General features: G+C 44.1%; 1 protein-coding gene and 1 long non-coding RNA gene across 2 annotated transcripts in view; one reads left to right on the top strand and one right to left on the bottom strand.

The window, feature by feature from the left end:
• LOC122931088 lies at nucleotides 1-27,027 on the bottom strand. The gene is made up of 5 exons (XR_006388210.1): nucleotides 26,999-27,027; nucleotides 26,833-26,893; nucleotides 425-580; nucleotides 145-312; nucleotides 1-61 (listed from the first exon to the last, which is right to left on the bottom strand). It is a non-coding gene; the product is annotated as an uncharacterized LOC122931088 (long non-coding RNA).
• The window catches only part of LOC122931070 (zinc finger protein 773-like), a 426,553-nt gene that overhangs the window by 387,761 nt on the left and 11,018 nt on the right, over nucleotides 1-27,774 (top strand). The gene's annotated exons all lie outside the window — the stretch shown is intronic.

Raw genomic sequence — 27,774 nt, 5'->3', positions numbered from 1 at the left:
CTAAATACTCCCACTCCTCGATGGAGAAATAGACAGCGACATCCTGACACCTTATAGGAACCTGACAACACAATGATACAGTCATTACCAGACCCTTCCCTTGGCGTTATTGTATTATGTCCCTCCATACCCAGCAGCGCTCACCTCTCCGCTCAGCAGGTCAGTGATCCTGTTGGTAAGTTCTAGGATCTTTTGCTCATGTATCAGTGAATGAGGTGGAGGGTCGGTGATGGGGCTCTGGGTCCTGCTCCATCCTCCTGACACACGAGGTGTTACACACTCATCAGACGACTTCTTCACTACTGTGTAATCCTGTGTATGAGGAGACGCCGATCACTACACAGATTGTAAGAAGCCTCCACCTTTCCAGACATTTACCTGGTTTATTACTAGAGATAAGAATGATGTCATGTGAGACTCTCACCTCTCCAGTTATCAAGGAGATGATCTCCAGGGTGAGGTCTAATATCCTTGCAGCTATGTAGCTTCTCTCTTTCTCCATCCCCGGTGGGTCATTTATGAAAAGAGCCATCATCTTACAAAGAAGACTTTATCTCTGAGAGTCCTACACCTAAGGAACCTGAGAAAAAACAAGGAGGATTGACGGTAAAATCCCATTAGAAAGAAGATCATACATAAAGTATAGTCACTGATTATAAAGGACTACTACTCCGAGCACACAATGGAGGGGACTGATACACCAGATCACTGATGATAATGTGATATATTAGACTTATATTACACTAGCAGATAATAATGCAGATCATCGCTAACGACTGTAGTAACTCTCGCTGGCGATCATCTGGCAGTGTAATTCTGCCGCCGATTACAATCTTTCGCAATCTCAATCTTTCAGCAGGTTGAAAAATCATCGTTGGATGGCAGCAGCTCATGCCATCTAATCAAGATCTGCTGCTGGCAAACAAGGATTCAGTATGAGGACGAGTGGTGGCATTGGTGATTTCTGCTCTCTATACTGTGGAGGAGATTACTGTTTGTAATAGCAGCGGTCTCCTTCACTAACAAGCAGGCGATTGCCAGTAAGGAAGGCTTCCCTCCCGACAATCACCTGCTTCATCTGCTCATGTACTATAAGACTTAGTCTTCCACCTCAATTATAAAGTAGAACATTTACACTCTTCAATGCACCACATACAACAGCCGGGTCTCATCTTCCAGGCTGCAGAACATAAAGGGACGTGTTCAGAAAATTTGTCAGGTCATCTACTACTACATGGAAGCAGGTTATGGGGATATAATGACCTGACAGATTCCCTCTTAAGGTCTTCTCCAGATGACCACCCGTAAGCTCTGGTCACTTCTAGAATCCATGGTCCAGAACTACAATAAACATTCCTGATCTCAGGAGCTTATTCTCTTCACACAAGGAATGCTCCACGTTGTGTCCAGTCACATCCATCCATAGATGACTGTCATTATCCTCCCGTCTATGATTATGTAAATTGTAGAATGGACGGCTCACATAAAATGTCCACAGACCGATAACCGTCCCCCAGTGACAGATACAGAAGTCCATGAGATGTCAGTCAGAGTTGTCGTGAGTCCATGTGCACTGCTGTCAGGTCTGTACTGGGCATACTGGGGAGTGTATAGCTTTGTGCTACAGAAAGCCTGCAGCCGGTGTCCTCCACCACTCATTAGTTCTACAATTAATTGTACGGGCCCCAGGGCACACAAAACCTCTCACTCCCCACCTTCTCCTCAGGCCAGCAGAAGGATGTTGTATGTGAAGAATTATCCTGATGCCAGCGCTGGTCCAGAACCAGAGATCGCGGAGCAGAACCAGGTTAGGAAACGCTGTATTGGGCAATGGTTTTCCACATTCTATGTCACATCTCTGCAGATTCTCCAACACTCATTAGTCATCTCCTCTCCCCAGAGACTTCAGAGCCCTCAATATTTTGGCCGCCTACAGCACTTTCCCTCTCTTCTCCTGCGTCCAACCCTGCAGCACCTCTACTGGAGCACTGTCCTGAGAGTGTCACTTGGCCGCTCTATACATCACCAGCTATGGGCCCCTCACCATGTCCTTCTGCCCCAGCTCCAGTACGTGAGCCACCCCTCGCTCACAGATCCCCTCTCCTCCTCAGTCTGATCCCCCGCTCACCTCCTGTCTGCTCCTGGTCTTCTCCTCTACTACTGCCAGGTCCCACATCCACACAGCTAGGAGCTCCAGTCAGTGCTCATCCTGCAGCATGATGAGGGTTGTAGTCACTCGTCCACTACACAGTGTTCCTTCCTTATAATCTCTGCTCTGACAAGATCTCCCAGTCACATCCTCCGGTCACTTACCCTGCACTCCTCCAGTCCAGGATCCTCTCTACTTCCCATCCCTCCTCCTGCTCTCTGTACACTGGTCATGTGACCCTGGGAGGTGTGATGTCACAGGTAGGGGAAGGGCCTCCTGCTCTCCACACACTGGTCATTTGACACTAGGAGGGTGATGTCACAGGGAGGGACGAGGCTATTGGGAACACAGGAATCTGTGCTTGTCAACACATGTGTGTACTAGCGAGGATGTTACATGGGACTGTATGTTAGATAAGGCTGCAGGGAGGAGAGTGATGTTATTTACATGGGACTGTATGTTAAATAAGGCTGAAGAGAGGGAGTGATGTTATTTACACGGGACTGTATTGTTGTTTTTTCTTTATGTCTTTTTTGCTCTTATGTGGTCTCTGTGCCTTGCTAAATTTTGGGAGCAGAACTTTAAATTTCAGGCTTCCTGCACAAGAACGTGGTACTGCCCGTTGCCATATTGCGGACCACATTTGTGGATCTGCAATACACGGGCGCCGCTCCGTGGGCATTCCGCATCACGGATGCAGACCCATTCACTTGAATAGGTCTGCAAATCCGGAGATGCGAAATAGAAGCACAGAAGGAAACCCTACGGAAGCACTACGGAGTGGGGTTTCGTCCCGTACTTCCGTTCAGCAAAAAGATAGGACATGTTCTATCTTTTTGCGGAACGGGTGGATCGCGGACTCATTAAAGTGAATGGGTCCGCGATCCGCTGCAGCTGCCCCATGGTCGGTGCACGGGCCACGGGACGCACACGTTCGTGTGCAGGACGCCTCAGAAAGTTCTAGTGCAGTTTTTTTTTGGGCTGTAGTAATTTTTTATATTGCAGATTTTTCAAAGACACCTGTGCTCAACTTTTGGGGTTTGTTTCTATAGTAAATTATTTCTACTACAAGTTTTTTCTTTCTAAATTTTTTCAATTTTTTTCTGCTTTAATTTCTATCTTCTGTTTTTCTTTTCTTTTTCATGTCTCCTTGTCAATTTTAACCCCTTCAGGACCCTGCTATTTTTCACCTTAACCACCTCAGCCCCCCTAGCTTAAACCCCCTTAATGATCAGACCACTTTTTACAATTCTGCACTACACTACTTTCACGGTTTATTGCTCGGTCATGCAACTTACCACCCAAATGAATTTTACCTTCCTTTCTTCTCACTAATAGAGCTTTCATTTGGTGGTATTTCATTCCGGCTGACATTTTTACTTTATTTGCTATTAATCTAAATTTACCGAAATTTTTGCAAAAAAATGAAATTTTTCACTTTCAGTTGTAAAATTTTTCAAAAAAAACATTATACATAAATTTTTCTCTAAATTTATTGTTCTACATGTCTTTGATAAAAAAAAAATGGTTTGGGTAAAAGTTATAGCGTTTACAAACTATGGTACAAAAATGTGAATTTCCGCTTTTTGAAGCAGCTCTGACTTTCTGAGCACCTGTCATGTTTCCTGAGGTTCTACAATGCCCAGACAGTACAAACACCCCACAAATGACACCATTTCGGAAAGTAGACACCCCAAGGTATTCACTGATGGGCATAGTGAGTTCATAGAACTTTTTATATATTTGTCACAAGTTAGTGGAAAATGATGATTTTTTTTTCTTGCAAAGTCTCATATTCCACTAACTTGTGACAAAAATGAAAACTTCCATGAACTCACTATGCCCATCACGAAATACCTTGGGGTGTCTTCTTTCCAAAATGCGTTCACATGTGGGGTATTTATACTGCCCTGGCATTTTAGGGGCCCAGATGCGTGAGAAGTAGTTTGAAATTCAAATGTGTAAAAAATGCCCTGTGAAATCCTAAAGGTGCTTCTTAGAATTTGGGCCCCTTTGCCCACCTAGGCTGCAAAAAAGTGTCACACATGTGGTATCGCCGTACTCAGGAGAAGTTGGGCAATGTGTTTTGGGGTGTATTTTTACATATACCCAAGCTGGGTGAGATAAATATCTCGGTCAAATGCCAACTTTATATAAAATAATGGGAAAAGTTGTCTTTTGCCGAGATATTTCTCTCACCCAGCATGGGTATATGTAAAATGACACCCCAAAACACATTCCCCAACTTCTCCTGAGTACGGCGATACCAGATGTGTCACACTTTTTTGCAGCCTAGATATGCAAAGGGGCCCAAATTCCTTTTAGGAGGGCATTTTTAGACATTTGGATCCCAGACTTCTTCTCACGCTTTAGGGCCCCTAAAATGCCAGGGCAGTATAAATACCCCACATGTGACCCCATTTTGGAAAGAAGACACCCCAAGGTATTCAATGAGGGGCATGGCGAGTTCATAGAATTTTTTTTTTTGGGGCACAAGTTAGCAGAAATTTTTTTTTTTTTTTTTTTCTCACAAAGTCTCCCTTTCCGCTAACTTGGGACAAAAATTTCAATCTTTCATGGACTCAATATGCCCCTCAGCGAAAACCTTGGGGTGTCTTCTTTCTAAAATGGGGTCACATGTGGGGTATTTATACTGCCCAGGCATTTTAGGGGCCCTAAAGCGTGAGAAGAAGTCTGGAATATAAATGTCTAAAAAAAGTTACGCATTTGGATTCCGTAAGGGGTATGGCGAGTGCATGTGAGATTTTATTTTTTGACACAAGTTAGTGGAATATGAGACTTTGTAAGAAAAAACAAAAAAAAATAAAAAATCAATTTCCGCTAACTTGTGCCAAAAAAATGTCTGAATGGAGCCTTACAGGGGGGTGACCAATGACAGGGGGGTGATCAATGACAGGGGGGTGATCAGCGAGTCTATATGGGGTGATCAGGGGTTAATAAGTGACAGGGGGGCGTGTAGTGTAGTGGTGTTTGGTGCTACTTATTACAGAGCTACCTGTGTCCTCTGGTGGTCGATCCAGAGTCTAATATACCTGTTAGGGGTTAAAAAAAAAAAAAACGCATCTACAGCCTGCCAGCGAATGATCGCCGCTGGCACGCTGTGGATCCACTCGCTTACCGGCCGATCCTGTGAACGCACGCACCTGTGTGCGCGCGTTCACAGGAAATCTCGAGTCTCGCGAGATGACGCGCCGATGCGTGACTCCGCCTGAGACAGCCGCCTCCGGACCGCAATCCCGCGTTAGGCGGTCCGGAGGCGGTTAAGGACCAGGCCATTTTTTTTTAATCTGACATGTGTCACGTTATGTGGTAATAACTTTAAAACACTTTTACTTATCCAGGCCATTCTGAGATTTTACAAAAAGATTTTTTTTAAAATAGCAATTTTCAAAATTTCTATTTGTCTGCTTTTAAAACAGATAGTGATACCTCCTAAAATAGTTATTACTTTACACTTCCCCATATGTCTACTTCATGTTTGGCTCATATTGTAAATTACATTTTCTTTTTTTTGGATGTTTGAAGGCTTAGAAGTTTAGAAGCAAATCTTTCTAAAACCCACTTCGTAAGGACCAGTTCAGGTCTGAAGTCACTTTGTGAGGCTTCCATAATAGAAGCCACCCAAAAATGACCCCATTTTAGAAACTAAACCACTCAAGGTATTCAAGACTGATTTTACAAACTTTGTTACTGCTTTAGGTGTTCCACAGGAATTAAAAGAAAATTGTGATTTTTGGGCAGATTTTCAATTTTAATCCATTTTTTTCCCCAGTAACAAGGCAAGGGTTAACAGCCAAACAAAACTCTATATTTATGGCCCTGATTCTGTAGTTTACAGAAACACCCCATATGTGGTCGTAAACTGCTGTACGGGCACACGGCAGGGCGCAGAAGGAAAGGAATGCCATGTGGTTTTTAGAGGGACGATTTCACTGGGATAATTTCAAGCTGCCGTGTCACATTTAGAGCCCCCCCCCCGATGCACCACTAGAGTAGAAACTCCAAAAAAGTGACCCCATTTTGGAAACTACGGGATAAGGTGGCAGTTTTGTTGGTACTAGTTTAGGGTACATATGATTTTTGGTTGCTCTATATTACACTTTTTGTGAGGTAAGGTAACAAAAAATAGCACCGTTTGTATTTTTTACAATATTCATCTGACAGGTTAGATCATGTGCTATTTTTACAGAGCAAGTGGTTACAGATGCAACAATACAAAATAGGACAACTTTTTTTGATGTTTGATTCAGTTTTACATAATACATGTTTCTTTTTTTTTTTTTTTTTAGTGTCTTCATATTCTAGTTTTTTTTATTTTTTACCAGCTAATTTTTTGGGGTATGAGATGACGGTTTGATTGGTACTATTTTGGGGTACACATTACTTTTTTATCGCTTGGTATTACATTTTTTGTGATGTAAGGTGAAAAAAATAGCTTTTTTGACACAGTTTCTATTTCATTTTTTCACCTGAGGGGTTAGATCACGTTATATTTTTATACAGCAGGTTTACGGCGACAATATCCAATATGTATACTTTTTTATTTATTTAAGTTTTACAATCATGTTTTAGTGTCTCCATATTTTCAGAGCCATAGTTTTTTTAATTTTTTGGGCGATTGTCTTAGGTATGGTCTAATTTTTTGTGGGATGAGATGACGGTTTGACTGGTACTACTTTAGGGTGCGTGTGACTTTTGGATCGCTTGGTATTACACTTTTTGTGATGTAAGGTGACAAAAAAAAAGGTTGTTTTAGCACAGTTTTTATAAAAAAAATTCTACGGGGTTCAGGTAAGGGGGTGGGTCATGTGATATTTTTATAGAGTCGGTCGTTACGGACGCGGTAATACCCAATATGTCTTTTTTTTTTTTTTTTTTTACAATTTTACGTTTTATTTTAGGATTGATCAGGTGGGTGTACGGCGCTGGTCCTTAACTCACATCCACCAGTGCGGTACATGTACGGCGGAGGCCCTTAAAGGGTTTCTACCACCAGGTTTTGACCTATTGAGCTAACCATGTTCGCCGACCCCCCATAGCACCTAGAGTCTCATTTGCATATCAATAAAGGTACAGCAGACACTAGCAGATCACTAGTATCAGACAGCTCAATAGGTCAAAACCTGGTGGTAGAAACCCTTTAAGGGGTTAATGTCCAGTGAGGGAGAGGAGGATCTGTCATTCCTCTTGTCCTCTTTCTCTTCCCCCATGAAGTCACCCCAGGACAACAGCTGAGGCGGACCCCCGAAGAAATCCCATATGGCCTCTACCCCGTGAGGATTATCAGTCTGTGAGCAGCTCAAGAATCTAGATTGTGACTGGAAAGAGGGGAGTGATGTTATTTACATGGGACTGTATGTTAGAGAAGACTGGAGGGAGGGGAGTGATGTTATTTACATGGGACTGTATGTTAGAGAAGACTGGAGGGAGGGGAGTGATGTTATTTACATGGGGCTGTATGTGAGAAGACTGGAGGGAGTGATGTTATTTACATGGGACTGTATGTTAGAGAAGACTGGATGGAGTGATGTTATTTACATGGGACTGTATGTTAGAGTAGACTGGAAGAGGGGGACTGATGTTATTTGCATGGGACTGTGTGTTAGAGAAGACTAGAGAGGTGATGTTATTTACATGGGACTGTATGTTTGTTTATCACCAGTTTCTGGTCACCAGTCTGTGGTGTAACTACGTCCTAAATGGGCCAGTTCCTTATGATAGGGAACAATGAATCTGTAAAACTTTACCGTTTATCAGATGAAGGACTGATGGCGTGCGGTCGGGTCATTCCTACGTTCTCCGCCTGCGCTGAATGTACAGGTGAACCTCGAAAAATTCGAATATTGTGCAAAGTTCATTTATTTCAGTAATGCAGCTTAAAAGGTGAAGCGAACATGAGACTCGTTACAGGCAGCGAGATATTCCAAGCCTTTGTTATAATTTGGATGATTATGGCTTACAGCTTATGAAACCCCACAGTCACAATCTCAGGTCCCTTTGCTCAGGGGGTATGGATTAATTAGCCGACTAGAGGGTGACACTTTGAGCCGAGAATATTCAACCTTTTCACAAAATTCTAATTTTAAGCTGCATTAATACAATTTCTTTTTAATTTGAATTACTGACATAAATGGACTTTTGCACGAAATTCTAATTTTTCGAGTTTCACCTGTAAGCATCTGCTCCTAGTACTGCACCCTTACAGCGGTGGATGGCGGGGGGTGCCCAGAAGGGAGCATCACCATGAAGAAGGTCTGCCCCTCGAATGTCACCTCTCCTATGTGTTTCACAGAATTAGCGCATTTGTCTGTATTATGTATGTAAACCTCTTCTCACATGTACAGCGCTATGGAATGAATGGTGCTATAATAATAATCCCTCATGGGGGGGGGGGGGGTATGGTTGTGTCACTGGGCAATGGCTGCATTGTCTTTACCCCAAGGGCAGCCCTCAGTGGAGGTTTCTCCGTGAATCTGCAGCCAATCAGTGAGGGGCTGTGTGAGGAGGGGAATGAAGCCCCCATAGAGTCTGCCCAGGTTCTGCCACATGATGGTCTCTGGTGCCAGCTGTGCCCCAAGAGGAGGTTTAGACTTTACCATTGATACCCAGGTCATTACCTCCGAAGTAGTCACCACTTAGGCCGATGTCTAGGAAAACTAAAGAGACAGATTTGTGGGAAAAGAGTCAGCAGGAGACAACTGTGGTCAGGGCAGGCAGAGAACCATCATACAGGGCAGAAAGAAGCTGGGTCAGTATGAGAATATCCGGAACAGAAGAACACAGCTCAGTACAGGAACCTAGGCTGGCCCTAGCTCCTCAATAGACATTGGCTGAGGTGGTCTCCATGCATGTATTGCTCTGAAGGTGAGGAGTTTCTGCAAAGTGACGTCCATGTACGGTGCAGCCGGAGATGGTCACCAGGACTAATAACAGCAGACCATATTTACTAATCATCCAGGGCGGTTTGCACTCCCCCCAGTATCAGCAATAGCTGTGATTGTCCGGTCAATCACTAACCAGTAGCAGCATTTCTAATGCAAAATTCAATCTGGGTGCTTCAGGTGACCAAAAATGGAGGTGACCAAGCAACACTGATCACCTCCATGTTAACAAAAAAACAGCATAGCCTCCATGATGGCCACAACTGACAGTTTTATATTGAACATAAGACACAGTTGCCCCCACCATCCTGGTCAGGAACAGTGAGCAGAGCCGTGTCCGTGTAGCTTACTTGATCTGGATATCATTGGTGGTCCAAGGGGGGTTAATGGTGATGATCACAAACTGCCAAACCTCTTCTCCCTGTGTCCTTCTCCCTCCTGACCCTTGTTCTAGTCATTGTTTTTTCACTAGCCACTTTTTGGGGGGCAGTTTTTACCCCTCCCTCCCGTTTCCCATCCACCTCCTGTCCCATTCCCCACCCTCCAGCCTGTGCTGCTGCCCCTCTCTGCTAAATTTTAATATTATTTTGTTTCAGCTTTAATTTCTATCTTCCGTTTTTCTTTTCTATGTCTCGTAATTTTAATGCCAAGCGAGGAAGAGGAGGATCTGTCATTCCTCTTTCTCTTCCGCCATGAAGGCACCCCAGGACAACAGCTGAGGCGGACCCCAGAAGAAATCCCATATGGCCTCTACCCCATGAGGATTATCAGCCTCAGATTCCGGAGTCTGTGAGCAGGTTAGGAATCTAGATCGATACTGCCGGCCTCAAAGAAATCTTTTTTCAAAACCCTTTCCTCTGAGAACATTGTAAATTTCATGGTGGCCCAAACTAATTTATAATCCAAGAAATTCATTGCACAAGGTGGTCCTGCTGTGGACCCCAGTAAATGCAGCAAAAATAATGATGTTTTGGGGTCCGGGGCTCTATAAAAGCCAGAAATTAGTATCGGAGGGTGGTAAAATTCCGCTAGTACCTGCCCCGCAAAAGGCCGGTGTGGAATGAAAATGTATAAGCTGTGCAAGCGTAACTCTGCGCACAACCATAGGTTCCGGGTTTACGAAGAGAAGGACACGGAATTGAACCCACAGAATGCCACCCACCCCCTGTCCTAGGAGTTGGGAAAGTAGTATAGGACTTACTGCTGGACCAGGGTTACCACCTCTATGTGGATTACTATTCCATGACTTAGGCTACATGGCGACATTTCGTATAATGATGCGACTTTTACTCCATTGACTTCAATGTAAGTCACGTGATTCCCCCGACTCAACAGCCAAATCCCAGCTCTGAAATGGTCTTCCATCAGCAAGTTGCAGAGGAGTCGCACACATTTTTTGCAGTTTGCTGTCGCCACGTAGCCTTGCCCTTAAAGATACATATGAAGGTCCTCATGACAGGTCTTCATATCTTGGTGTCACCAGGATGAACCCTATAAACCAGCATACAGCCTGGTAGGGTTGACGAAGCTGATTAAAATCATACCTTTACTTTCAGTGTAGGCGCCTGCGTTCCGAATAAAATTCAGACTTTTATTTCTATGCAAAAGTGCTATTCGAGCACCAGGAGGTGGGCCTATGTGGAATGAGCACCACTCCAGCAACACCCCTAGTGCTCAATACTAACACCTCTTCCCTTAAAAACACGTCCCTCCCCTTAGATTGACATTGAGACCTTGCACCTGCTTGCTAGAATGGCACGTGCATACAATGTGGTGGGCACGCCCGCGCCGTCATGTCTCTGAACCTGGAAATGGAAGCTTCATCTTCGCTGCTCTGGAAGCAGCCGAAAAGGTTGTGTGCATGCGCCGTTCTACCAAGTGGGTGTGCAGGTGCCAGATCTCAGCGCTAGACGTGAAGTCTAGTGCTGTCAATCTAAGGGGAGGGGGTATGTTTTTAAGGGAAGAGGTGTTAGTGTTGAGCACCAGGGGCGTTGCTGGAGCGGTGCTCATGCTACATATGCCCGCCTCCTCTAGCTCATCTGCAGAGAAATAAAAGTCTGAACGCAGGCGCCTACACTAAAAGTAAAGGTATCGTTTTAATCAGCTTCGTCAACCCTACCAGGCTATATGCTGGTTGTATAGTGTTGATCCTGGTGACACCTAGATATGAAGACCTGTCATGAGGACCTTCAAATGTAGTCCTCCCGCAGATGCCATTTCACTTTTCAGATCGGACCCGCTCTGTTGCGCTGTTATTTTCCGTTTTGGTGCCTAATATGTTAATCACTACCGCTGGTCGCTGACATAGCCCGAGATTCACCAAATCTCACGAGAACAGCTCGTCTTCTCCCTGGCTGTGTAGCGGTCCGTTGCGATTTGAGGGCATCACAGCCTAGGAAAAGGAGATGCCACTGAGAAGAGCAGAGGTCTCCTTCTCTCTGTACCGATGCTAGTGATTAACAAATTAGAGACGTCAAAACTGAATGGTGGCCATACCGGCGCAACAGAGAAATCAGGCGTTAGTTGCACCATGAGAGAAAAAGGAGGAATGGCAAGCAGTCTGCGGGTAATAAGTAAGGAATGAGGAGCAGTCTGAAGGAAGAAGGTATAGTTAGTAGGAGTGGGACAGGAGGAACAGTCAACCAGGTAGAAGAGGCCAAGGAGAACAGAGTGTGAAGGAGATGGGAAGAAATGTAGAGCAGTCTTTAAGAGAGGAGAAGGCCATTGGGAGTAGTCACAGAGGGGTAATGTGATAGAAGGAAGCATGTAAGTGGTCTGTGAGGGGGGGGGTGGAGGCATACAGAGAAGTCTGAGGGACAGGGAATAATGGGGAACACTCTGATAGAAGGGAGCATGTGGGTGGTCTGTGAGGGGGAGGCATACAGAGAAGGCTGAGGGACAGGGAATAATGGGGAGCGGTCTGATAGAAGGGAGCAGGTGGGTGGTCTGTGAGGGGGACGGACGGACGCATACAGAGAAGGCTGAGGGACAGGGAATAATGGGGAGCGGTCTGATAGAAGGGAGCAGGTGGGTGGTCTGTGAGGGGGACGGACGGACGCATACAGAGAAGGCTGAGGGATAGGGTATAACGGGGAGCAGTCTGTGGAATATACAGATTAATGAGGAGTATTCTATGTGGACATGCAGTTTGAGGGACAGTGAGCCATGTGGGAGACATCCGTGAAAGAGAAGGGGGCTATGGGAGCAGAGACTGGACAAAAATACCCGGTACCTAAATTATTCACATGTGGTATACCTTATAAAATGTCCCTGTGGTTTAATAGATGTTGGGGAACCTCACAATATCAAAAAGATTATATATCCCAAACATATTCAGTATATACTGTAAGAAGCTTCTTCTACCCATCCCCCTTCATTACCAGAACCAGTCATTACCAGTCTCACCGTATTACTAGCTACGATTTCAAGTACATGCACGGTCCAGAGCTCCAACTTTGGCATCACCGACCCTGTCTCTGTTGTATCTCACTCCCGGGGAGTGACAGTGAGGCTTCTGCACAGCAGCATCTTACAGACCCCACCACAAGGAAGACTTCTACAGCTTCTTCCCGACAGTGGTGTCTGAACACCTTGCCCCTCTGCAGCCGTCTCCAGACAATTCACATAGTCGGCTCTTCCCTGAGGATTTTCTTCTCCATTTACCTCCGTACCTTCTTGCTTGTAGGATAAGGATTGTGTCTGGTGCATGTTCTGCAGTAGATCGATACTACTGTATATATCATGGGGTCCTACACATCTCTGGGGTTTTTATGTATTAGCCAACTATTTCACACTACAAATGCTGTATACCATGGTTTGCAATTTATTAAAGGGGTGGTCCTGTTTGCTGCTTCTATACCTCCAGCAGGGCTCTGCTTTCCTTGCTGCGGCAGCGAAGCCACGGTGACAACACCTGACTGCTGCAGCCAGTCACTGCCGATGAAAGCAGAGCCGTGCCGGGAGAACCAGAGTGCAGGATCTCTCAAGTAATTATCAATTTTTTTTTTTTTTATAATTACACCTACATTCTCTAGTTTCCTCTTGAACAGGATACCCCCTTCAGATGTCCCAAAAAATTAAACATTTTGGACAAGTCCTCCATTTTCACAAAATAAAAAATAATGATCTCCAGAGCCATTTTGTGCAGAACTTGTCCAGGATCTGGTCAGGGGCCTGTATGCTTATGGTAAAACTTAATGGCTTTGTAAACCTCTGGGGGCATTTTTTTAGGATTGCATTTTACTCATTTTGGGATAAAATATATATTTATTTTTTTCAAAAGTTTGATACAAAAGTTTTTTAATCTCGTCAGTTGATGGCTCATGTAGGTCTCTTATCCCATCTCCTGACCACATAAAAACTCATACAGTAGCTCAATTATTTTCAGCCAGAAAAGAATATGACTGTGGCTACTTTCACATCTGCGTTTTTGCTGGATCCGTCATGGATCAGCAAAAACGCTTCTGTTACGGATAATACAACCATCAGCATTTGTTATGAATGGATCTGGTTGCAACATAGCAATGACTGATCCATCTCTAAAACCATTGTAAGTCAACGGGGGACGGATCTGTTTTCTTTTGTGTCAGAGAAAATAGATCCGTCCCCATTGACTGTGTGTCAGGATCTGTCTTGCTCCGCACCAGATCACGGACAGAAAAACTCTGCTTGAAGCGTTATTCTGTCCGCGATGGGGATGCAACCAAATGGAACGGAATGCATTCTGGTGACTCGGTTCCCTTCAGTTCAGTTTTGTCAATGAATGGGGACAAAAGCGTTTTCCTCCTCTGTTGAGAACCTATGATGGATCTCAATAGCGAAAAGGGAAAGTGCAGATGTGAAAGTAGTCTTATATATGTTTATGAGGTCAGGAGATCAAGAACAAGAGCTCTACATGAGCCAGGATTTAAAGAAAACAAAGTCACGGCTTGTAAACAGACAGATTTTTAACTCTTATCTCAGAAATGGCTGAACATTTAAGACTAATTGAAAAACGGAGATGGCTGGTCAAGTCTGAACGCTGGCTCCTTTCAGGGGACGGCTCGTTTCTAGGTCATAGCATGTTTAGTGCTGTTCCTGTTGTCAGAGAGACTGTGGAGCAGAGCAAGGCAGCAACTGGAAGGGGCACAAGCTGTCCTTAGATCAGGCAGATGTGCTTGGTCGAATTAACCTCTGGTCTGTCCTTCTGAGGTATGGCCTGCCCGGGGGCTTGTTGATTGGCTAAAGACCTTGTATGCAGGTACTCAGTTTCCTGCTTAAGAACGTTTGTCTGGACCCTCCTTTGAGGTTAGGTCTGGTATACGTGTTTACTATTGAACCCTTCCTTAGAAGGTTTGATCGCAGACTGTTGGTGAGAGTCGAGATGGATCTCAGAGTTGTGTTATTATGATGGCATCACAGTCTTTGTGTCCTCAGGAGGGGAGGCAATATGTGATATATGAGGTAGAACACTACTTGGAGGCTTCCGGGTCTATAATCAATCGGGATAACTGTGAAAGTTTCTGGCTGGGAGAGGATAATCCATCTTTTGATCTCCAGGACAACAGAATTTGACAGAAATTGAATTTGGGCACAGGACTAACCCATGCAAAATTAGGATGGCAGGCTAAAGATCGCCACTAAGGAGATCAACCAATGGAAGGGTTTGTATTTGACTCTCAAGGAATGAGTTAACAATTAAAACGTACCTGCTGCATTTCTTCATCTACCTGGGCAGTGGATGCAGTTTTCCAGAGCCTCTTTGGACCTGGCTCTACAGTCTGTTCTTCCAGTTGTTATGGGGAAATAGGCTGAATCTAGCTAAGAGAGAGGTGACAACTAGTTGCTTGACATAAATTTATATTAAAGAGGTTTTCCAGAGGACAGGTCATCAGTATAAAGATCACAGAAAACCCTTAGCTAAATTGAGCTAAAAATTGTTGTAAGGGACACAGAGACATGTGTAGAAGACTGTAGGAGCTGAGGGTATTGTGAGCCATCTGTGATGGAGAAGTGGTAAAGGGGAGCCTTTTGAAAGCATGATCAGACCATGACACCTTATCTGGTACCAGGTCACACTGGTCGTGTAGACTTGAAAATAATATTCCCTTGCCTCACCTTTACTTCCTACTTGATAACATAGCAGGGACAGCTGAGGTAAGGCAAAACCCACACAGCTATTGTACCTATCTGTATCTTTCTTCTTATGGACCTAATGGGCTGCTTGTCCTTTTTAAGTTCATAAAGCTGGGGCAGAAACAGGACATGTTAATGTGTTTAACTGTGCTATTGGCATCTTCTATGGCATTGCCTCAAAACTCTCCGATTTATAAGGTCACAATAACGGGGAGCCGCGTCCCTGATCTACTGCAGAGATACACCACACAGAGGAACAGTATTGAGACAGACTTTAAAGTCTCTTTCAATGATGTATACTGATAGAGGTTTTAATTTAAGCACAATTATTAGTTCAGTAGAGTGGAGACAGGGGATTTTCTCGCCTGGATAACAGATTTAGTACAGCCTTTTTTATATTGTTGTTGGTGACCCAATGGAGCTCCACACTGGTTACATCCCAACAAATTAAACATTAAAATGGCTTCTCTTCTGTATGACGTCTCTGATGTTTAAGAAAACCTGATTTACGAGTAAAGCATTTCTCACATTTTACACATGAAAATGGCTTCTCTCCTGTGTGACGTCTTAGATGATTCACAAGGTCAACTTTTTGGCTAAAGCATTTCTCACATTTAGGACATGAAAATGGCTTTTCCCCCGTGTGAGTTCTCAGATGTTTCTCAAGAGCAGCTGCATACATAAAACTATTTCCACATTCACTACATGAAAATGGCTTCTCCCCTGTGTGAATTCTCCGATGTTTCTGAAGAGAATCTTTATGCATAAAGCACTTCTCACAATCCATGCATGAAAATGGCTTCTCCCCTGTGTGAACTCTTAAATGATCCACAAGAGTTGACCTGTAGGTGAAACATTTACCACACTCTGAACATGAAAATGGCTTCTCTCCTGTGTGAGTTCTTAGATGATGCACAAGATTTGATTTATGGGCAAAACGTTTTCCACATTCAGGACATGAAAATGGCTTCTCTCCTGTGTGAGTCCTTAGATGTTCAACAAGAATTGTTTTATGGGTAAATGATTTCCTACATTCTGGACATGAATACGGCTTCTCCCCTATGTGAGTTTTCTGATGTTTCGTAAGAGAATCTTTGAGCACAAAGCATCTTCCGCATTCCATACACGAATATGGCTTCTCACCTGTGTGAACTCTCTGATGCCTCTCAAGATTACATTTACGTCTAAAGTATCTTCCACATTCCACACATGAAAACGGCTTCTCTCCTGTGTGAATTTTCTGATGTCTCTCAAGGGGACCTTTAAGTAAAAAACATTTACCACATTCTGAACATGAAAATGGCTTCTCCCCTGTGTGAATTTTCTGATGTCTATCGAGAGGACCTTTAAGTGAAAAACATCTTCCACATTCTGAACATGAAAATGGCTTTTCTCCGGTGTGAGTTCTTAGATGTTTCACAAGATTTGACTTCTGGGTAAAACATTTCCCACATTCAGAACATGAAAATGGCTTCTCTCCTGTGTGACTTTTCTGATGTTTAACAAGAACTGATTTATAGTTAAAAGATTTTCCACATTCGGAACAGGAAAATGGTCTTTCATCTCTGTGAATTCTCTCGTGCACGGAAAGAAAATATTTATCTTTAAATTTTTTTCCACATTCAGAACAAGAGAAAATGCCACCCAGTATTTTTTTGCCAATCTTTGGCTGATTATCTTCTACTTCATAACAGGGAGACAAAGTAAGATGTCCACGGGAGCTTCTCGTACTGTCTGCACCTGGAAGAAGAAAAATATTTTCTACCAAAAAATTATTGATATTTTAGAATTGCCACATGACAATCTATAAAATGAGCAAGGTATACAATCAAAATAAGAGGTCCTCTTTTTATGTAAATACACAGAGAGCTCTGTAAGTGCCATAGCAATGAATGGAGTGGTGGACTGACTTTGGTAGGATCATTTCAGTGCTAGCTGATAGAGTGCCAAGAGAGAAGCTCCTATTAAGTAACGGTATCCAACCAAATTGATGTGGAATTCAGTATAGGACAGCTGGGATCTAGGCTACAAAACTGGATTACAATTACCAGTAATTACCTTTTCACAAGTTCTCCATGATGGATGCTGAGATAACCTTCTTCCCACCAGGTAGGGAGAGGAAGAATTATATCCTCCTTCAGCTCCTCCTCAGTGTCTTAATTGGAACCAGACAGCCTAGGAGAATCTGCAGCACCAACACTCCAACATTTAACGGTATGCATTTTTTTGGTTGGGATCTAAGTGTCATCCAGTTTTTCCCTGTTGTCCTCCACAGTGGCACTTACACTGAGATCAACCAGATTTAAACAATTAAACACATCCTGCAGGACCTTCCAAATGAATAATAAATCCTTGCTTTAAATTTATGTCTATTCTATAATGTTTGACAAATGTGAGGGTTCCACCAAGTCGCTGCTCTACGTAAACATCGTCATGTTCATACCAAGACGTGGCCCTGGTAGAAGGAGCCTACAAATTAACTGGACGTTCCTTATCAACAGCTTTGTAGGCCTCACAAATAGCCAATACACTCCAGTGAGCTAACTAACATTTGGAAGCTCTGAACCCTTTCCTAAGACCCTGGAATTGGACAAAGACATTGACTTTCTGAATGGTCTGGTAGTCTCCAGATACTGCCACACACATTGTCTAACTTTCATAAAAGTTGTACCTCACACAAAAAATGGGTATATGTCACCCACCGAACTAACAGACAGATTAACTATTATATTTTTGTGTCGGGTACAAAGATGGTCACCCACAGAATTAACAGCCAGATTCCTAACACTCTCCCTCACTTCAGCTGCCTGCTGATGGGCGGTGCTACACGTGATCCAGCTTATATAGAGGCCGGGTCACATGATGCACCGGCCAATCACAGCCATGCCATTACTAGGCATGACTGTGATGGCTTCTAAGTGCCCACAGCTTAAAAGCTTGTTGATTGGCTGCCCTGCAGCCTTTCATCAAGCTTTATTAAATGCCCGAACACCGAACTCGAACCTGCACTTTTGCTGCAAAGTTCGGGTTTGGGTCCAAGTACCCGAACTCGCAAAGTTCGGTATGGACACAAACTTTGCAGTTCGGGTTCGCTCAACACTAGTCATCAGTATCTGATCGGAGGGGGTCTGACACCCGGGACCCCTGCCGATCAGCTGCTTGAGAGGGCTCCGGCACTCCTTTGAGCGCTGCTGCCCTCTTACAGCTGACCCTAGACCAGTGACATCATGTTTATTGGTCACGTGGCTTAGGGGCAGCCTAGTCCCATTCAAGTGAATGGGGCTGAGCTGCATTACCACTATACAATGTACGGCACTGTGCTTGATTAAACTACTACTCCCATTGTTGCCATCACCACCACTCTCCTCCTCTACTTGCTCTGTGTGCATTTGTACAGCTGCTTCTAATTGTGAGAATTCAGGGACCCTCCAGATACAGCAACTTCATAAGAAGGAACCAAGACCTTTTGGGCCACACAGGCGTGAATAAAGTGGATCAAACATTTTCTTCTTAAATCTTCTTCAGAACCCTGGGTAGAAGTGACAGAGCAGGAAATGCATAGTCCAGCTGAAAATTCCATGCATGAGCCAGGGTGTCCAACCCTATACCCCCATCACCTGGATTCAGAGAGAAGAATTGGAGCAGTTATGAATTTTTGACAGAAGCGAAAAGATCTACCTGAGAGATCCCCATCTCTCGAGGATAGGTCATCAATATTAAAGTGTTAAAAAACCCCTTTAATTACATCCTTCATTCCCTCTTTAAAAGGGGTATTCGCATCTCAGACAACGGAGGCATATCGCTAGGATATGCCCCCATTGTCTGATAGGTGAGGGTGCCAGAGGTAGGACCCGCACCTACACCGAGAATGGAGCCCTGAAAGTAGTAGAGACCGTGCATGCACAGCCGCCCTTCATTCATTTCTATGGTGCCTCCGAAAATAGCCAAGCGCTGGCTCGGCTATCTCCATAGAAATGAACGGGAGCGGTGGAAGCTCCCACTCCATTCTATGGGGATAGCGCTTGTGGTGGCCAGGCCTGGGGATAGCCAGGGTCCTCCAGCCACCACTTTCCCAGCTGCGTTCTCGATATGGCTGGCTTCCTCTCTCCCCCCCATTGGGCCACCACGCTGTGATGGCAGCAGCCCGATGGTTACCATGCCAACCGGACGCCTTACAAAGGCATACAGGCTTGCCATGTATCTAAGGGCCCTTTCACACTTGCGTTGTCCGGATCCGGCATAGAGTTCCGTCGTCGGGGCTCTATGCCGGAAGAATCCTGATCAGTTTTATCCTAATGAATTCTGAATGGAGTGAAATCCGTTCAGGATGCATCAGGATGTCTTCAGTTCCGGAACGGAACGTTCTTTTGGCCGAAGAAAATACCGCAGCATGCTGCGCTTTTTGCTCCGGCCAAAAATCCTGAAGACTTGCCGCAAGGCCGGATCCGGAATTAATGCCCATTGAAAGGCATTGATCCGCATCCGGCCTTAAGCTAAACGTCGTTTCGGCGCATTGCCGGATCCGACGTTTAGCTTTTTTAGAGTGGTTACCATGGCTGTCGGGACGCTAAAGTCCTGGCAGCCATGGTAAAGTGTAGTGGGGAGCGGGGAAGCAGCATACTTACCGTCCGTGCGGCTCCCGGGGCGCTCCAGAGTGACGTCAGGGCGCCCCACACGCATGGATGACGTGATCGCATGGAACACGTCATCCATGCGCACGGAGCGCTCTGACGTCATTCTGGAGCGCCCCGGGAGCCGCGCGGACTGTAAGTATACCGCTCCCCGCTCCTACTATGGCAACCAGGACTTTAATAGCGTCCTGGCTGCCATAGTAACACTGAACGCATTTTGAAGACGGATTTAGTCTTCAAATGCTTTCAGTTCACTTGCATTTTTCCGGATCCGGTGTGTAATTCCGGCAAGTGGAGTACACGCTGGATCCGGACAACGCAAGTGTGAAAGGGCCCTAAGCCTTACAGACCCTGCAGGATCTGAAGAGGCATAGTGTCAGTGTACATGACTATTGCAATGCACTGTATAGCCATCAGATCCACTGGATCTTCAAGAGCCAAGTGGGACTTAATAAAAAAAGATAATAATAATAATAATAATAATAATAATAATAATAATGTAAATAAAATAAATTGCCTTATATTGCCCCATATTGTCTCATTTATGATCAAAAAGTTATATGTATTCCAAAATGATACCAATAAAAACTACAGCCAGTCCCAGAAAAATGGGTTACAATGAAAACGTTATGGATGTTCGTACATGGCGGTGCAAAACATAATTTATTTTTAATACAAAAGTGATTTTATGCTGTAAAAGTAGTAAAACAAAAAAAAACTAGAAATTTGGTAATGTCAAACCCATATCAACCAATAGAATATAATTAGGATATCAAATATACCACATGTGAAACCTCATTAAAATAAACATTGACAGAACTTTAATTTTTGCCTACCTCACCTCCAAAAAATAATAATAATAATAATATGGTATAAAAAGCGATCAAAACGGTACAAAAATAAATACCTACAGCTTGTGCAGCTACAAACAAACCCTCACACAGCTCAGTCAACAAATATATTGGATTACACTTACCGGTAATCGGTTTTCTTTGAGCCTATGACAGCACCCCTGGAGAGACCTCCTCAGGACACGAAACAGATGAGAAAAGAGAGACAGCCGACCTCCGACTGGGGGCCTGGCGTCAATGGGACTGCTTTTTTGAGGCTTCAGACCCGGTATAATAAAACCCATAGACTTCCTAGCAGCTCCTAAAAACTGCTATGCTTCCTCTTTCCCCTTAAAGCTCTCTCTAATAAAACAGGAACGGAAAGACCTCCTAGGGGGCTGACTAACGGAGGGAAAGCCTTTTTTCTTGTCTGAGGCTTTTTCTAGTAAATCGTCAAGGACCGGCCCACATAACAATTTTCCTTGACAAGGAATAGCACAAAGTTTAGCCTTGGAACTAGCATCCCCATTCCAGCCCTTCAAGCAATATGCTCTACGGGCAGAGTTAGATAAGGCGGAAGCCCTAGTGGAAAATTCTGAAGAGTCTGCAGAAGCACTGGCTAAAAACTCTAAAGCATTATTTATAGTAGGGAATGTAACTGCTCCCTAAGGGTACCCCCCTTAATGTGAGCCTCTTACTCCCCTATCTACACTTTCAGGGATCTAGCAACAGAAGAGGCGGTAATAGCGGGTTTAAAAGCCGCGCAGAGGCTTCCCAATTCTTTTTTAAATAAACCTCTGCTCTCTTGTCCATCGGGTCCTTAAGCGAACCCATATTCTCAAAAGGAAGTGCTGCTTTTCTGGACATTTTGGCTACCGGAGCATCAAGCTTCGGGGCCCCATCCCAAGAAGCGGAGATTTCCTCATCAAAAGGATATCTCCACTTCACAGAAGTAAAAGAACAAAAAACTTGCTGTCAGTTTTTTTCCACTCTTTGGCAATGACCGCTTAACTGTTTTTATGCACGTCAAACACTTTCTTTCTTCTGGGACCTAGACCCTCAAACATAGAGTTGTGGACTGACTGCGGTGGCTTCTGATCATCCAACCCCGTGGTAGCTCTAACCGCCTTAACTAGGGAGTTAGTGTTCTCAACATGAAACAGTGGTTTCCCTGCGGCCTCGTCCTCAGAGGACTCATTAGATGACACCCATTCTCCCTCTTCTTCCAAACCAGAAAGTACATCTCTGTTGCTGGAGGGGGAAATTGTGAAGTGCATGTTCTCCTGTTACCCCTTTGTGAAAATGAAAAATATGGGGCTAAAGCAACATTTTATTGCGAATAAAATGTAATTTTTCATTTTCACAGCGAACTGTTTTTAAATTCCATGAAACGCTTGTTGGGTCACAGCGCTCACTATAACCCTCGATTAATTCCTTGAGGGGTGTAGTTTCCAAAATGGGGTCACATTTTTTTTGGGGGGGTTCCTTTTTTAGGAGTACCTCGGGGTGTCTTCAAATGTGACAAAGCATCCGAAAACCATTCCAGCAAAATCTGCTCTCCAAAAACAATATTGCGCTCCTTTCATATGGAGCCCTGCGGTGTGCCGCAGTTTATGGCCACATATGGGGTACTTCCGTATTCAGGATAAACTGCATAACAAATAGTGGGCTGCATTCTATCCTGTTATCCCTTGTTAAAATGAAAAATTGGGCCTAAAGTGAAATTTCATTGTAAAATATGTAATTGGGGGGTGTAGTTTCCAACATTGGGTCACTTTTTGGGGGTTTCCATTGTAGGGGTGCATCAGAAGGTATTCAAATGCAACATGGGCCCAGAAAATTATTCCAGAAAAATCTGCCCTCCAAAAGCCATATGGTGCTCCTTCCCTTCCGAGACCTGTGGTGTGGCCATACAGCAGTTTATGACCACACATGAGGCGTGTCTGTAAACTGCAGAGTCAGAGTAATAAATATTGAGGTTTGTTTGGTTGTAAAACGTTGCTGTTTTACAGGAAAATTGGTTTAGAATGGAAAAATTGCAAAGAAACGTGACATTTTGAAATGGGTTAGCACAGTTTAACCAGCTCCCGACCGCCTAACGCAGGGATGCGTCCTGCGGGCGGGCAGTTTATTCCTCGTAAACGCATATACGCGTCATCTCGCGAGACTTCCTGTGAACGCGCATTCACAGGATCGGAAGGTAAACGAGTTGATCTACAGCCTGCCAGCTTTTTTAACCCTTGAAAAGGTATATCAGATGCCGTTTTGATAACAGCGTCTGATATACCTGCTACCTGGTCCTCTGGTGTCCCTTTTGCTTGGATCGACCACCAGAGGACTCAGGCAGCTCTGTAATAAGTAGCACCAAGCACCACACTACACTACACCCCCCCTGTCACTTATTAACCCATGATCACCCCCCTGTCATTGATCACCCCCCTGTAAGGCTCCATTCAGACGTCCGTATGTGTTTTGCGGATCCACAGATCCGCAAAACACGCCGCCAATGTGCTTTCCGCATTTTGCGGATCCGCACATTGCCAGAACTATATAAAAATGCCTTTTCTTGTCCGCAATTGACTAGAATAGGACAGTGTTCGCCCGATCAGGCCAGATCTTGTGCGCACACTTGCCTTCAGTCCGCCCCACCGCAGTGACAGAATTATTTTTTTCTGATCACTGCAAAAACACCGTAAAATCGCTGCGGCGCTATAAAGATCACTTTTGAGGGGCATGGCGGGTTCATAGAAGATTTTTTTTTTTTTGGCACAAGTTAGCGGAAATTGATTTATTTTTATTTTTTTTCTTACAAAGTCTCATATTCCACTAACTTGTGACAAAAAATAAAATCTCACATGAACTCACCATACCCCTCACGGAATCCAAATGCGTAAAAATTTTTAGACTTTTATATTCCAGAAATTCTTCTCACGCTTTAGGGCACCTAAAATGCCAGGGCAGTATAAACACCACACAAGTGACCCCATTTTGAAAAGAAGACACCCCAAGGTATTCCGTGAGGGGCATGGCGAGTTCATAGAATATTTTTTTTTTGGCACAAGTTAGCGGAAAATGATATATATATTTTTTTTTTTCTCTTACAAAATCATTTTCCACTAACTTGTGCCAAAAAAAAAAATATTCTAGGTACTCGCCACGCCCCTCACGGAATACCTTGGGGTGTCTTCTTTCCAAAATGGGGAAAAGTTGTCTTTTACAGAGATATTTCTCTCACCCAGCATGGGTATATGTAAAAATACACCCCAAAACACATCGACCTACTTCTCCTGAGTACGGCGATACCACATGTGTGACACTTTTTTGCAGCCTAGGTGCGCAAAGGGGTCCAAATTCTAAAGAGCACCTTTAGGATTTCACAGGGCATTTTTTACGCATTTGGATTCCAAACTACTTCTCACGCATTAGGGCCCCTAAAATGATCGGGCAGTATAAATACCCCACAAGTGACCCCATTTTGGAAAGAAGACACCCCAAGGTATTTCGTGATGGGCATAGTGAGTTCATGTAAAATTATATTTTTTGTCACAAGTTAGTGGAATATGAGACTTTGTAAGAAAAAAAAAAAAAAAAAAAAAAAAAATAATCATTTTCCGCTAAGTTGTGACAAAAAATAAAAACTTCCATGAACTTACTATGCCCATCAGCGAAGACCTTAGGGTGTCTACTTTCCGAAATGGGGTCATTTGTGGGGTGTTTCTACTGTCTGGGCATTGTAGAACCTCAGGAAACATGACAGGTGCTCAGAAAGTCAGAGCTGCTTCAAAAAGCGGAAATTCACATTTTTGTACCATAGTTTGTAAACGCTATAACTTTTACCCAAACCAATAAATATACACCTATTGCATTTTTTTTTTATCAAAGACATGTAGAACAATAAATGTAGAGAAAAGTGTATATAGAAATGTAGTTTTATTTGAAAAATTTTACAACAGAAAGTGAAAAATTTCATTTTTTTGCAAAAATTTCGGTCAATTTCGATTAATATCAAAACAAGTAAAAATGTCAGAAGCAATGAAATACCACCAAATAAAAGCTCTATTAGTGAGAAGAAAAGGAGGTAAAATTCATTTGGGTGGTAGGTTGCACGGTGAAAGTAGTGTAGTGCCGAAGTGTAAAAAGTGGCCTGGTCATTAAGGGGGTTCAAGCTAGGGGGGCTGAGGGGGTTAAAAAAAATTTGAGGAGTGTAGTTTCTAAAATGGGGTAATTTATGGGTGGTTTGTATTATGTAAACCCCACATAGTGACTTCAAAAGTGAATTGGTCATTTAAAAAATGGGTTATGGAAATTTTCCTAAAAATTTTAAAATTCTAAGCCTTCTAGTGTCCTAAAAAAAAAAAAAAATTACATTTACAAAATGATGCCAATATAAAAGTAGACATATGGGAAATGTTAAGTAATAAATATTTTATGAAGTGTGATGTCCGCCTTAAGGGCTGTATTCACACGTCCGCAATGTGTTTTGCGGAGACACGGATCCGCAAAACACGGAAAGCAGCAATGTGCTTTCCGCATTTTGCGGACCGCACATTGCCGACATAATAGAATATGCGTGTTCTTGTCCGCAATTGCGGACAAGAATAGGACATGTTCTATTTTTTTGCGGAAACGGAAGCACGGATGCGGAAGTGCAGATCCGCAAATGTGGATGCGGACAGCACATTCCGTCCCCATAGAGAATGAATGGGTCCGCACCCTTTCCGCAAAATTGCGGAAAGGATGCGGACCCATTTTGCGGACGTGTGAATGGAGCCTAAAAGGTGATAATTTCAAATCTAGAAAATTGCACATTTTTCCCAATTTTTGGTAAATTTGGGATTTTTTACTAAATGAAGGAAAACTTATTGACTCAAATTTACCACTAATATGAAGTACAATGTGTCATGAGAAAACCATCTCAGAACTGGTTGGTTAAGTAAAAAAGTGTCCCAAAGTTATTACCCCCTTAAGTGATATGGCAGATTTTCAAAATTTGGCCTGGTCCTTAAAGGGATTCTGTCACCAGTTTTTACCCCCTCCAGATAAAAATATGGTTATGTTCAGGGAGCTTTAGTGATTCCTAATGTGGTCTTATAACTGAAATCTGTAGGCTCATTTTGCCTAAAAAACGCTATTACTAACCTGTCATTCATAAAAATAAGGTGCCCAAGGGGATGTAAATGGCTCCAAGCTGCCGCCCACACCCGCCGTCGTTTGTGCCCAGCTCCTCCTTTCCTGACATCAGCGCCACCTCAGAATCCTGTGTGACGCCTCCGGCTATCCCTCACAGGCCTCTGCCTGATGCGCCCGTGCGGACTTCTCCGTTCGGCTTCATGGAGCGAGTGTGCAGGTCATCGGGAGGTTGGGCGAAGTGCCGGCGCATGCGCACTTCGCTCCATGAAGCCGAACGGAGAAGTCCGCACGGGCGCATCAGGCAGAGGCCTGTGCGCACGCGCGAGATGTTAGAGAAGAAGGAGGGGGGAGTGAGGGATAGCCGGAGGCGTCACACAGGATTCTGAGGCGGCGCTGATGTCAGGAAAGGAGGAGCTGGGCACGAACGGCGGCGGGTTCGGGCGACAGCTTGGAGCCATTTACATCCCCCTTGGGCACCCTATTTTTATGAATGACAGGTTAGTAATAGCGTTTTTTAGGCAAAATGAGCCTACAGATTTCAGTTATAAGACCACATTAGGAATCACTAAAGCTCCCTGAACATAACCATATTTTTATCTGGAGGGGGTAAAAACTGGCGACAGAATCCCTTTAAGGTGAAAAAAGGCATTGTCCTGAAGGGGTTAAGAGAAGAGAAGCCCTCCGGGACACCAACAATTTTGTCTGGTATCAAGAAGTCGAGGCCGGTAACCCCCAGGAAAGCACAAATTCCACAAGCCAACCTCATCATTCCCCCGCATGGCAGGAACCTACCGGTAATCAAAACCAGCTTGCCCACCACAGGAATGGACCCACAGCAAATGCTGTGATGGTCCCCTCTGGAAGGTACATGAAGACACTGAGAAGGAGCTGTAGAAGATCTAATTTATTTTTCCTATCGCTACCTGGTAAGAGGAGGGCGCTCTCAGCATAAGTGCTATAGTTGAGAATGTCAGGAAAACATCTCCTCCACTGGAAGCAGGAAGAAGGTTTCCTGTAAACTCAGTCTGCAATGTATAAGGGCAGAAGAAAACCCAGGATTTATGAAAGGCTCTTACCAGTCACCGACACTGATGTGGGGTTCTCCAGGCCACTCGTCCTTCCACTTCCATCACTTTCCTACAAGGATCACAAATAAAGGACATGAGAAATAAGAAAAGAAACCCTAGTTTATCTTCTATCCGGGAGAAGGTCAAACCCCCCAGTAATCTCAACTTCATCTACCTGATGATCAAGTGGGACATTTGGCTTCTCTTCTGGACAGTCCTGGGAATACAGAGGACTGGGACATCTCTCTGATGGATTTCTCTGACTGGATCCATCTATAGAAATATACACAGAGACTGAATACATTGTCTATATGTGAAGATCAGATGAGGGGTGAGTCTAGGTGACCCCCAAACCTGATTTCTCCATCATGACGTCCTTGTACAGATCCTTGTGTTCTTCTAAATACTCCCACTCCTCCATGGAGAAATAGACAACGACATCCTGACACCTTACAGGAACCTGACAACACAATGATACAGTCATTACCAGACCCCTCCCTTGGCGTTATTGTATAATGTCCCTCCATTCCCAGCAGCGCTCACCTCTCCGCTCAGCAGGTCAGTGATCCTGTTGGTAAGTTCTAGGATCTTCTGCTCATGTATCAGTGAATGAGGTGGAGGCTCGGTGATGGGGTTCTGGGTCCTGCTCCGTCCTCCTGACACACGAGGTGTCACACACTTAGCAGACGACTTCTTCACTACTGTGTAATCCTGTGTATGAGGAGACACCGATCACTACAGAGAGTCTAAGAAGCCTCCACCTTTCCAGACATTTACCTGCTTTATTACTAGAGATAAGAGTGACCTAATGTGAGACTCTCACCTCTCCCGTTATCAAGGAGATGATCTCTAGGACGAGGTCTAATATCCTTGTAGCCATGAAGTATCTGTCCTGGTCCATCCTTGGTGGATCATTGATGGAAAAGGTCATGTCTTGCAAAGAAGACTTGA

Source organism: Bufo gargarizans, chromosome 3 (assembly GCF_014858855.1).
Source record: "Bufo gargarizans isolate SCDJY-AF-19 chromosome 3, ASM1485885v1, whole genome shotgun sequence".
Taxonomy (NCBI): domain Eukaryota; kingdom Metazoa; phylum Chordata; class Amphibia; order Anura; family Bufonidae; genus Bufo; species Bufo gargarizans.
The sequence above is the reverse complement of the archived record's forward strand: the minus strand, read 5'-3'. Positions and strand labels throughout refer to the sequence as shown.